At 42.8% G+C, this 9,984-nt stretch overlaps 1 protein-coding gene across 6 annotated transcripts in view; it reads right to left on the reverse strand.

Moving 5' to 3' along the window:
• The window catches only part of tex2 (testis expressed 2), a 31,823-nt gene extending 22,374 nt beyond the window's left edge, over positions 1–9,449 (reverse strand). Inside the window, exons 1-2 of one of the 6 annotated variants that reach the window (XM_085403814.1) lie at positions 9,319–9,449; positions 7,697–7,785 (exon numbers count right to left, since the gene is read on the reverse strand). The gene's annotated coding sequence lies outside the window, so the exon portion shown is untranslated. Of the gene's footprint in view, positions 1–7,696; positions 7,786–7,969; positions 8,091–8,358; positions 8,490–8,522; positions 9,179–9,210; positions 9,260–9,318 lie in introns of those variants that run through there. The other 5 variants (XM_085403816.1, XM_085403813.1, XM_085403815.1 and 2 more) reach the window with 5 other exon arrangements.
• Between the last annotated feature and the right edge of the window lie 535 nt (positions 9,450–9,984).

The raw sequence follows: 9,984 nt of genomic DNA on the forward strand, positions 1-9,984 counted from the left end.
AGACCAGCACGTTTGCACAACAACAACACTTGCTGTGTAACATTCTCATATAAAACACACAAGCACACAGAGCTTAACACAGTCCACCTCCAGGGTCTGACAGTACACGAGCTGGTAGTTTGATGAGCTCCAGTTGAGCTCAGAGGAAACACTGAGGAGCGGTTTGATGGTGAGCTGAATCATGCAGCTCTCTCTTAAAGAAAGACGTAAAACAACAATAAAATAAAAGCCAAGCCAGATAAAGAGCACACGCTCAACTGAGCTGGATCAAACCAGTTTTCTTCACCTCTCCCTCTCGTCCTCTGTCTCTCTAACCCAGAATGCACCATCGACACGTCAAACATCCAACCTCGCCGTGCGGCAGATGATCGGGTGGTTGCCATGCCAACCGAGAAGCTTTCATCTTGCTCTGCACTCGTGTCTGCATCCTTTTGTTAGGGAGGGCAGCTTCTTCTCGCTCTGTAATGGTGCGCTCTGAGGAGTGTGTGGTGTGGAGGGTTTGTTAGCACAAAGCTGTCAGCGAACTGTGTTCAGTGTGTGTGTGCGCGTGTGTAGGATGTGTGGGTACAAAGCCACAGAACAAGAAAAAGAAACGACAAAACCCAGATCTCAGATGTAAAACTTCTGAGATATGTGAAAAAGAGAATGTGATGCACATCAATTGGTCATTTTGGGGATTGTGTTGCCTAAGATGCGAATGTCCCCGATCAATTAATAAACTCTGATTATGGTTGTCAACATCAATAAACTTTCTCCTGACAACTTAAGCCAACTTTAATGTTCTCTTTGAGTGTTGAGATGAACATGTGCCTGTTACCAACATTACAAGCAGCTGATTTGTTCAAATAGCTGGTTTGACGCTTCGCTTCGATAAAGAACAGATTTGGGATAGATATCCAAATCTGGCAGCGTCTTACCCAATTTGACAGATCAAAAGGCAAACGAACGTGCAATCCTGACTGAACGCACACAAACATGCAGGCATCCAATACAAACATATTAAGTTATTTATAATCCATGTAAAAGCTGCTTGATGACCCGAAAACAGCTGGAGGATTTGGCATTAGTCATAATCCATCCAATTACACGATGAATAGAGAAACGGAGGGAATAGGGGGAGACGTGAGGGGCAGAAAAAAAAGACAGAAAAATGTGTGTCTCTGTGGATAAAGATGACTGTCACAAATAAGTCGTCTATATTGCTGAAACATTAAACAGTAGTGCTGCTGTTTGTGGCTGAGAGCAGTAGATACAGTGCCAGTTTTTGTTAGGTTTCACACATTTAGTAACTGAAAATCACACAAGGAAATTAGATTTGAAAAAAAGTAGGACAGAAATAGACACTAATATTACAGCCTTCAGGTTGCACACCTTCCACCAACGATTCATACTGCAGTATGAATCGTCTGTCAGACTTATATAATATATTGTAGGTAGCAAACACTTCCCAACTTACTAAAGTATCAGATCAAAAGTGAAATGTGTTCCTGAGTGCTAAAATGTCACAGTATAAAATGTGCATCCATTTTCTTAACTGCTTATTCAGTTCAGGGTCACAGGGGAGTTGAAGCCAATCCCCGGCGTCTTAGGCCAAGAAGCAGGGTACATCCTGGACAGGCACAACCATTCATGTTCAGCTTCTCTCTTCATCTTTCTTATTGGTAGTCTCTTCAGTTGGTCACCTTGAAGCTGACAAAAATTAAGAGCTGCGTCTACACCGGAGTCTAAGGAGCTTGAAACCAAGCCCCACTCAGGTCAGAAGAATCAGGATGCGAGTGGGCGTTAAGGGAGGTGATTTGTGCTGATTTGGTTACCAGAGACCACAGAGAGTCAGTAACATTTGACAACTTCAACAAGCAAACAGATGATTGACATGTGATAAGATGGCAAATAGATTAAAAAGTTACCTAGGCAAAGGTTTCCTGGAATTTCTGCTCACAACCGACCATTGGCGATAAAGCAATGCAAACAAGAGAATTGCTTCATGTGTGAACGTCCCACATTGGGCGACAAGTGAAAGTGCAGCTGGCAATTAGTGGGCCACCCTGTCTCTTAACCTTAAAGTTAAGAAATGTTTCATTTGGGGACCTGCCCACTGGTTGTTGCTTGAAATCCCCAAATGTCACTGACTTTCTACAGTTTCTAGCTACCACATAAGTGTGTATTTTTTCCTATGTGGACACTTGAGTCCAAGTGACTACTTGTCCTAACTTGATGTGCCAGGACCAATATGGAAAGTTGAGCATGCTCTTTTTGATATGCTAGGCAGGAATTCAGAAAACACATCCATTCAATCTAATATTTTACCTAATTAATGTAGAGCTATCCACCCACTTAATGCTATCTGCTGACTGGGAATCATTGGAGGGGCACCACACATCACATTTACCTTCACTCACTATACAGCCATTAATGATTTAAGCTTAGATAATACTCCACTGTGGACATGGACAGCTGGAAACCTGACTGTTGAGTGCTCATCCTGTTATTTTTCTTTTTACCTCCACTTGAAGTCCACTGCCTGGGGCACATGCATAGTTGCACTGTAATGTAAATTCTCTGTGGACTAGTCTACGTGGTCCCAAAAAACAGGCAGGCACACGGACGTCTGTACGGATCCTTACGCTAACCATCTGATGATGAAATCTGAGTGAACCCTAGTGGACGTGGGAAATGTAATTCCTGCTTAAGCTTACCTTGATTAGTGGACATTTGCCGTTTGCTATTAGCTGAGCAGCAAAACAAATTTAAGCAATAACATTTGCAAACTTAATGGTTGCAGCTTTTGTCTAAAAGTACAGAAACTAGCCAATGCACAGGCCTAACAGGCCTTCAGCCTGGCAAAAAAAAAAAAAAATGGCACCACATGGATTTAACTAAACAAGCAGGTATGAGTCTTCCATTGCAAATGGATGACCAAGTTTTTCCATCAATGGATTTTTTTCCATTCCCTGCAGACACATAATTGGCCACCACAGAGTACAGACCTCAATCCCATTATGAATCTTTGGGGATGTGCAGAGGAATAGGCAGCAGTCTGAGTCTCCAATCATCAACTCAAGATCTTGGTGAAAAATTAATCTAAACCTGGGCAGATTTAAAGGGTGAGGCAAAAGCTTATTGAAATGATGTAATGGAAAACCTTAAGCAGGCAGGACCATAGCTGTGTAATCTTGCTGGCCAGTAGGAAGGTTGTTATTGGTCAGAACTAGCTTGGCTCAGCTACAAGCGCATAGCTTGAAGCCTGGCAAGGCTTGTGATCGTGATCTCCCAAATCCATTGTTCCTTTAAGATATTTCTGTAATATTCTGTTCACGGGGACAGGACAAACTGCCAGCATTAAAGAGGCCTAAATGTAGGGAAGCAACCTAGATTTTGAATTTCTATTCATGGATTGCTCCTTAAAGTTGCTGCAAGCCTTCAGGGCATTTAGTATTTAGTATTTTTAGTATTTATTTATTTATTGTTATTGTCATTGTCAAGAACTATTTAAATTACATTCACATCTATGTTTTTATTCAATATTTACCAAGTAGACCCACAGTATCAACACAGCCTGCAAAACCAGCATCATTAAACGATTCCAGCCCAATAAACAGCTCGAAATATCTAATCTCCTTTCTTTGCGGCTCATTTTTGACAGTGAAGTGGCGCACAATAGAGGCTTCGACACAGGGGCTCATTAGCATATTAATGACATAAAATAACAGGGGGCGGTTTTCAAACAATGGTTCTTCGTGTTGAAATGTGCCATTTTTTCCCCCCTATATCTAGCTTGTTGAGCGTGTGATCAGACACACACTCAACAATAGTGGCGGTAATGAGAGCCTGCAATACCCTCATGAGTTGTCAGCAGCTGAAAAGCTCCATTTCTCATTCTTAAGTAGGACACCCACAATTCAGCCATTACATTGTGCTGTCACAGGCAGTTTAAAATCAGGCTTGACACGAGAAATCTCTCAAAAATCCACCTGTAATAAGTTGAGCCATGTTCTGCGAAGATTGCGTGAAAGAAAAACCAGACCACTGCAGATACGATCATGTCATAACTTCATGCGGAAATGACAAAGTGCTTTTAGCAAACTGTCATTAGACAGTATTTGTTGGGGATTATTTTCAGCCCTGGATTAATACACATTTGGTGATGTGAAGTGAGTATTTAAAGTTAAGCGGGGTTGAGTCAAAGCAAACTACAATGCCTGTGTTCACAGTAATGAAGGAACAGATTACAGCCTCCTCGTTTTTGAACCATGAATGAATGGTGTATATAAAAAATATGGAACATCACCGGGACGGTCCTTAGCTCATGACATGCCATGTCAAACACAAGTTACAAACTCATGTTTCAAGCAGGTCATGAACAATTAACAGTTACGGGTAAAGTCCAGGTGTATATGTGAGACCCTACACTTTAAAACTGCACTGCAATTTCCAGGCCGGACATATACAGGGCTTTCATGACGAGCGCAGTGTGGCAATATCAAGTGTGTTTTCCGTGTGGTAAAATCTCTCTGTGTGATCGAACCAACACAGACTTCCTCCTTTCTCTCTAAATCGAACTTCCTGTTTGTCAAGATAGTTACGACAAGACGAAAGCACCATCCATTACTCTCGCTCTTGTTTAGTGCAAAGAGAAATTCATGCATCTTCGCCAGAGTGAATTATTTTTCCAGCTGCAGTAAATCATTGTGCAGCCCAGTATGTTGCTTTGTCAGTGAGTGCTTTTATAAAATTGTAATTTATATAAATAAAGAGAGAGGAAGGAAGACAGAAAGTTTTACAGTCAGTTGATGACAGTTTAATTTTAAATTAGTCCACAAGAGGAAACGCAAATTTCTGTAGAACTTATCAGTTGCTAATTTGCATTTTCTTCTCCACACGTCAAACCACAGAGGTGCATTTGAAGTGAGGAAATTTAACATTTGAATATTACTTGAAGAATAATTGTGAACTATTTTGGAACCTGGCTGCAGGAATTTGATCGCACTCGGTTGCAATCAAGTCGTGCTGGGGACAGTTTTGGCTCATGCCATGTATGAAAGTTGCCTAAGGTGTCACCACCTGGTGGGGTGCCAAAGAGGGCGAAGAAATAGTTTGTCACTGCTCCTGATCTATCCTTAAAAGTCCGCCGGTGACTTCCATTTGACTGCATATACTGCTAAAAACGCTGCTCACACTGCAGTAAACAGTTGGTGCTGAGAAATGACTATACATACAAACACTTTGCAGAGGCATGACTTTTACATAACCTGACGTTTCCAACCCCACCACTCATCTGCTTACACTGCAGAGTGAGAATCATATAGCTTACTGTTGTTCCCTGCAAACATTACATGATCTTCACTGTGAAACATTAATATCTTCCCCGAATATGGTAAATGTTTATCATTAGGTGAAACAAAAGAGGAACAATGACATAAAGATTAAAAAAGGATTGTGTCAGGGAGGAGCAATTCAGACATTTTGTTAAAACGAACATCTATAAATACATATGTTTGCTCTAGAAGACACACTTTACATGCCCAAGCTGCAGGAGGCACACACACAGAGGTTATTAAAGAGGAAGCCAATAATGAATACTAGTTTATGGGAGTCTTTTCTCTGAGATCACTAAATGCCTGCAACAATATGGTTACCTTGAGTAGCAGGGTCCATATGAGTGTCCCCAAGTTCAAATGAGCATCAGGATCGTGGAGACCGGTGATTTAAGTGACTTTGAATATCACATGGTTCTCTGTGCCAAACAGGCTGGTCTGAGAATTTCAGAAACGGCTGATCTGGTGAGATTTTCCCACACAACCATCTCAAGGGTTTGCAGAGAGTGATGCTTTGAGCTGAAGGAAGGCAACAGCAAACAAGGTATGCAGAAGAGCATCTCTGAATACACTACACGTTAAACCTTGAAGCAGATGGGCTACACCAACACAACTGCCACACCTGTGAGTTAAGAACAGGAAACAGACGCTACAATTCACACAGGCTCACCAATTGGTCAATAGAAGAGTGGAAAACACTGCTGCAACACTCGGTGTAAACTACATTAAAACTCTGATCGACCGTGCTTTGTATCCATGCTTCAGGTGGTGGTGGTGTAATGGTGTGGGGGATATTTTCTTGCCATGCTTCTAGCCTGTTCACCAGCAGCTGCGTGACGCTGTCATGTCAATATGGACCAAAATATCTCAGAGGAACGTTTCCAGCACCTTTTTGAATCTACATCATGATGAATGATGCCAGGTCAGAAGACAAAACAGGGTTCAGCCTTGTAGTAGCATGGTGCACCTAACAAAATTGAATGCATATTTTATTTTTAGCAAAACCTTAATTTCAAAGATCGTATTTAAAATAACCATAACTGTAGCCTTACGGTCTGCATAAATGCTTCCCCATCACAATACAGCATGTAGGACACAACCTCTCTCGTCATTAAAGTAACTGCTGCCACAAAGTTAACAACACACCACGGTCTAAAATATCAATAAATGCTACAACATAAAGGCCTCTGATCAAAGCTATATGAAGAATGTTTTTAGTCTAGCAGCCAATCAAGAGCAGTTAAAACCAAATTAATGCCTGTGAGTCTCTTACACCGTCATCAGGAACGTTTGTTAGAGTTGCACTGCCCATTATCGTATATGCTTTCAGCCTGCACCTGCTTGGTAAACAAAACAGGGAGATGAAAGTGAAAGAGCTATAAGGCACATTAGTATGACACCAGCTATAAAATGGTCAAAGTGGGAAGTTAAGGCTAACAAAGACAACTTTACTTCCCAAAACTTGCCAGAATGCACTGACATTATACCTGAATAGACAAACTGCTTCTCATAGGTACTGTAACATAAATACATAGTAAACCACACTGGCTTTGTCTATAACCTTCCTCTTATTATTCCCATAGAGCATGCATATTCCATTGTTTTCATATTTCTTTATTTCTCACTGATCGTACTCTTTCCCCAGGACGCAGAAAGTACAACAACACAATAAACGTGCAGACGACTGTTCTTTTGAACAGTACAGGATACATCCATAAGTGTTAACAGGACTAACACATCACGCATGCTGACCCCCGTCAGAGGGGTCAACTGCTGACTCAGAGACAGCTTGTCAGACGGCCTGGAGCTGAATTTATTTTAAGTTTAAACTAAAGGTAAACTGCAGCTGAACCATGAAAGTTCACGGCCTGCAGCGAGCAAACATAAACATAGAAACACAGCAGACCCGTCCAATTGCATCCAATTCTTCGGCCTCACAGAGCTGGGAAAACCTGTTTTTAGCTCATATTGTAGTAAAAAACAACAGCTTATTGAGATGGTTCAGCTGCCCCTGTTTGCTTCCACCCCCAAAGCAATTTGTCTAATTAAGCCTATGAAAAGTTATTAACCCCTGTCATGCAGAAAAACACGTCACAGATGTTTGTGTCCTAAACACAGAGTGTGTGCATGTATAAAATGTACACAAGTGAAATTCCACGTATGCTTTCAAACAGGGAAATGTGCTTTTACGCTAATGAGATAGATGTTTGGTACTGAGTAATAGAAGTCGAGATGAAGGAGACAATTAAGGAGAAGAAAAGTGAGGCAGGGAGCGGCGCTCAAGGCCATGGATCAATTTGAACGCAACTAACTCACAGATATACACAAACACACACACACACACACACACACAAGGTCAAAGAAGGGAGGGGGTGTCTTACCTTGAGATTTTAGAGGCATTCAATCTTCTCTCGGATCACAATCTGCTCGGACACACACAGCACAGCCATGGATCACGATGCTGACGTACCTGGGAAAACAGTGGAAAAGGACTGTCAGGTTCAAATGTGTCCATCAGTCCCTCATCGGTCTCTTTCCTGGAAGACTGTACACACTTTTAATAAGTCAACCTCCAGCTCATAAGGAACTGGTTCAGATGTGGACACTGGACACAGACCGCACCCCCCACAAAGAAAAGCAGTGTCATTACAGACCTGCTATGATCCATTCCTGACATAAAGCTGTCCTAAAGTTACACAATGATCAAAACACGAGAGATCTACTGCTGTGTGTGGATCTGATGCTGTGGCCTGATCTAAAAGCAGAGCCCAGAGTGAGAGAAGCTACCCATGCAGACCTGTGCAGCTCACAGCAGGCTTCATGGATAAGGAGCCTCAGCTGATGCATCTGTCACCTGCCAGCAGACACAGCCACTTCCTATAAACCCGTCTCATCTACTAGCTGCGACTTACAACATGGTCCAACCACTGAGACATCGCCACAGTTCTCAGTGTGCTCTGATAAAACTGAAGCATCCTGAGAGCTGTAGAAAGTGTGGCTGCTCTATAAAGAAATCAACATTTTTTTTCCTCCTTTAACATACCAGGAATATTTATAAGGTACGGCACCTACAGCTCCATCCGTCCTTTTGTCCTCCGCACGTCTCGGCTTCAGCTCTGCGCTGGTTTATGTCTGACTGTAACGCATCCATGGGCCGAACAGGTGATACCGAGAGCGAAGTGACAAGAAGACAAACCCCAAACGCACCTTTAATCACACCGTGGGCATCGCATCATCATCCCCAGGCCACTGGCTCGCCCTGCATCCAGGCTTTGAAGCTGCGTAACGCGATGCGAGTCCCTGCGTGGAGCGCTTTTATCTGCAGCCCGGAGCCTGCGGAGGGACGGGGCACGGCGGGGATGGCTGCCGAAGGCTGGCTGGCCTGAGAACCCAGCCGGAGTCCGAGCACACAGACAGCGCCACAGCGATCAAACCTGGCTCCCTGTGCACGAGTGCACCAGCTCCGGGCTTGTACTGATTTTAGTGAATGGCCGATACTTTGCGCCACACCCCCCTCCTTCCTCACCAATTACATGATATTTACACCCAAATCAGGACCCGATCGTCGGCACACTGGTGATTCATATTTTATAGTGATGCAGCAGGAGAGTGCGAGTTGCGTCACGGCGTTGCAGTATGCCCACAAGACGCGGATTTCCCTCCGCAAACAGCATCAAGTCTCTCTGATAAAGAGCTGCCTACAGCTGAGAACCTGATCAGATGATTAAAACACAAGGGCTCCAAAACGGTTAAAAAACCCAGCTTTATCCCCTCATAGACGCCATGTTTTGTTTTGTTTTTTGTTTGTTTGTTACATTAACCAGCAAGTTAAAAACCAAACAAAGAAACAAAGAAACAAAAAAAAAAAAAAAAAAAAACAGAGAGCTCAGCCTACCCCTGGATCAAGTCCACTACGTGTACAGCATTTCTGGCACTGAGGAGATCCGTCTAAATTTGGGTTCCTTTAATCTGATTATATTAGCTTGAATAGGCTGCCACCTACTGGATTGATGTGATTATATCAAGAGAAACCGTCCACGTGCGTCCTTTTTTGGATTTTTGCCCAGCCGGTTCATCTTTCATCTGATATAACCCGCACACTAAAATCGACTGATCTTCCGGTTACACTGCAGTAAGTTTGTTGCATATATCTGTGGTTGGATCAGAAGTGAGTCCCAGCAGCAACCTTCCTTCTGTCGGTGGAGGGGGCCATCTAGTGGACATCAATGCTAACGCTGGGCCGCAGAAAAGCATTGATTGCGTTCAAAATTCCATAAATCAACTCAAATCCCAAATAAACGATGCAGTGTTGTAAAGCCAGTCTCTCTTATCACAGTTTGCTGATTAAAGTGGAGGCCCTGGGGGAGGACCTGGACGACATCTTAAGGTAGTTTAGATAAAAAAATTTTAAAGCACTTTGTAAGTGTAAGAAAATTTAAAAGAATGCCCCGTTGGAGCTTCTTAGTTCATGACTTGTGGTTATGGTGGCGTTGTTTCTTGTTGCTGTAAATGTGTTCCAGTCCTTCATTAGAGAAGCAGCTTTCCAGAAGACACCACATACAGTACTGTGCAGAAGTCTTGAGCCACATCCGCTTTCTTTACAGACTTTTTTGTGGTTTTGAAAGTGGTTCTGAGCAAAGGTTCTCCAAACGATCTGAAAGTGAAAGGT

Source organism: Rhamphochromis longiceps, linkage group LG4 (assembly GCF_057381845.1).
Source record: "Rhamphochromis longiceps isolate RC_006_pf linkage group LG4, R_longiceps_female_GT1.1, whole genome shotgun sequence".
Lineage (NCBI taxonomy): Eukaryota > Metazoa > Chordata > Actinopteri > Cichliformes > Cichlidae > Rhamphochromis > Rhamphochromis longiceps.